This window comes from Nicotiana attenuata, unplaced genomic scaffold (assembly GCF_001879085.1).
Source record: "Nicotiana attenuata strain UT unplaced genomic scaffold, NIATTr2, whole genome shotgun sequence".
NCBI lineage: Eukaryota > Viridiplantae > Streptophyta > Magnoliopsida > Solanales > Solanaceae > Nicotiana > Nicotiana attenuata.
This window is the reverse complement of record NW_017673701.1, coordinates 51,482-54,647: the sequence shown is the minus strand read 5'-3', so window position 1 is coordinate 54,647 and position 3,166 is coordinate 51,482.

Below are 3,166 nucleotides of genomic sequence, written 5' to 3'. Positions count from 1 at the left end.
TCGTGGTAGTTCCATTCATCCAGGTGCTGCGAAGATGTATCAGGATTTGAGGCAGCACTATTGGTGGAGAAGAATGAAGAAAGACATTGTAGGATTTGTGGCTCGGTGTCTCAACTGTCAGCAGGTGAAATATGAGCATCAGAGACCGGGTGGCGTACTTCAGCGGATGATTATTCCCGAGTGAAAGTGGGAGAGGATTACTATGGATTTCGTGAGTGGTCTCCCTCGGACTTTGAAGAAGTTTGATTCGATTTGGGTGATTGTGGATTGGCTGACCAAGTCTGCGCACTTCATTCCAGTATGTACTACCTATTCATCGGAGCGGCTGGCAAGGATCTCTATCCGGGAGATTGTTCGATTGCATGGTGTTCCAGTGTCTATTATCTCAGACAGGGGTGCTCAGTTTACTTCTCAGTTCTGGAAGACTTTTCAGCGAGAGTTGGGTATACAGGTGGAATTGAGCACAACAGTTCATCCTCAGACAGACGGGCAGTCCGAGCGTACTATTTAGATATTGGAGGACATGTTGCGTGCCTGTGTTATTGATTTTGGAGGTTCTTGGGATGGGTTTTTGCCTCTTGCAGAGTTCGCCTACAACAACAGTTATCAATCGAGCATTCAGATGGCTCCGTATGAGGCGTTGTATGGGAGGCGGTGTAGATCTCTTATTGGTTGGTTCGAGCCCAGCGAGGCTAGGCTATTGGGGACAGAGATGGTTCAGGATGCCTTAGAGAAGGTGAAGCTGATTCAGGAGAGGCTTCGTACAGCTCAGTCGCGTCAGAAGAGTTATGCGGACCGGAAGGTTCGAGATGTGTCTTATATGGTTGGTGAGAAGGTCTTGCTGAAGGTTTCGCCCATGAAGGGTGTTATGCGGTTTGGAAAGAAAGGGAAGTTGAGTCCGCGGTTTATTGGGCCTTTTGAGGTACTTAGGTGGATTGGGGAGGTGGCTTATGAGCTTGCCTTGCCACCCAGCTTGTCGGGCGTGCACCCGGTATTTCATGTATCTATGCTCCGAAAGTATGTTGGGGACCCGTCCCATGTATTAGACTTCAGCACGGTTCAATTGGATGATGATTTGGCTTATGATGTAGAGCCAGCAGCCATTTTGGATCGTCAGGTTCAGAAGTTGAGGTCAAAGGATGTTGCTTCGATGAAAGTGCAATGGAGAGGTCGGCCCGTGGAGAAGGCTACTTGGGAGACCGAGCGGGAGATGCGAAGCAGATATCCTCACCTGTTTGAGGCTTCAGGTATGTTTCTTGACCCGCTCGAGGGCGAGCGTTTGTTTTAGTTGGGGAGGATGTGACGACCCGACCCGTCGCCACGTGAGTTACCGCCCCATTTCCCCCATTTTCTGCTTCTTCATGCTTCATTATAAGAGTCTTGCGTGAACGAGTTGATTTGGATTTGTTTTAGAAGGAAATGAGACACTTAGTCTCTTTAAGGAAGGTTTGTTTTGGAAAAGTCAACCGGATATTGACTTATGAGTTAGAGGGCTCGGATGTGATTTCCGGTGATTCGGTTAGCTTCGGGGGATGATTTGTGACTTAGGAGCGTGATCGGAAGTGATTTTGGAGGTCCGGTGTAGAATTAGGCTTGAATTGGCGAAGTTAGTATTTTGGCGAATTCCGGTTGATAGGTGAGATTTTGATCCGAAGGTCGGAATGGAGTTCCGAGAGTTGCTGTAGCTTCGTTATGTGATTTGGGATGTGTGTGCAAAATTTCAGGTCATTCGGAGGTGATTTGGTGGGGTTTTTGATCGAATGCGTATTTCAAAAGTTTTTGAAGAACTTAGGCTTGAATTCGGTGAGAATTGATGATTTTAGTGTTGTTTGATATGTTCTGATGATTGGAGCAAGTTTGAATGATGTTTTAGGATGGATTGGCACTTTTTGGTTGCGGTCCCGGGGGCCTCGGGGTGATTTCGGATGGCCATCGGGATGAATTTTTGACTTGATGCATTGCTGAAGATTTCTGGTATCTGGTATTTCCACATCTGCGGAAAAGGGGCCGCAGATGCGATTCCGCAGATGCGAATAACGGATCGCAGGTGCGGGTGTTGGCCATTTGGAAGAATTCCGCAGAAGCGGATGATTTCCGCAGGTGCGGTCTCCGCAGATGCAGTTAATGACCGCAGAAGCGGTCCGTGCATGCAAGGGAGGTTCCGCAGAAGCGGACGCTTGACCGCAGAAGCGGTGTCCGCAGAAGTGGAGATTGACCGCAGAAGCGGTCCTGGGCATAGTGAAGATCTACAGAAGCGGAGGGAAAACCGCAGAAGCGGAAACCGCAAATCGGTAATTGGATCGCAGAAGCGAAAATAAGGTCTGGGCAGAAGGGTTTAAAAATTTAATATTTCATCCGCGAGCTAAGGTATTTTTCCACCATTTTTGAGCAACCTTGAGAGCTTTTGGATGGAAATTGAAGGGGATTTCAACTAGGTGTAATTGGAGGTGAGTTCTATGGCCTAAATACATGATTTAATGAAAGAATTAACCTAGAAATTTATGGAAATTCATCAAAAAGGGAGAAAAGCTAGGGCTTGGTTTTTGGTATTTTAAAGTGGGATTTGATGGGTCATTTGGGCTCGGATTCGGGAGTTCTTGATATGTATAAACTCGTGGCGAGATAAGGAATCCGATGATGTTAAATTTTCTAATTTTTGAGAAGTGGGAACGGGGCTCGGGTTTTGCAAATTTCATGAATTTCGATATTTTTCGAGTATTTTCGTTTGGGTTATGTTCCCTTAACCTATAGTGATGTATTCGTTGTGGTTTTGACCAGATTCGACGCGCGAGGAGGCCGATTTGAGAGGCAAGGGCATAGCGAGCTAGGATTTTGGCCGGCTCGAGGTGAGTAATGATAGTAAATGATATCCTGAGGGTTTGAAACCCCGGATTTGCACAATGTAGTGTTGTATCGAGTTGAAACACGCGCTTAATGGCAAGCGCGGGGTTGTTTACTACTGGGGATCGTGACTTGGTCCGTCCCGTTTGATATTTTACCGCGTATTTGACTGAGCTGTCCTGTTTATCATCACGATTTGGGCTTATTGCCATATTTTGGGCTTAATGCCGACTACTTGAATCCTTCGTGGATTTTTATCACTGTTTCCTCACTATTTTGATATAACACTTGAACTCAGTCCTGTTGAATATACTGTTTTACAAAC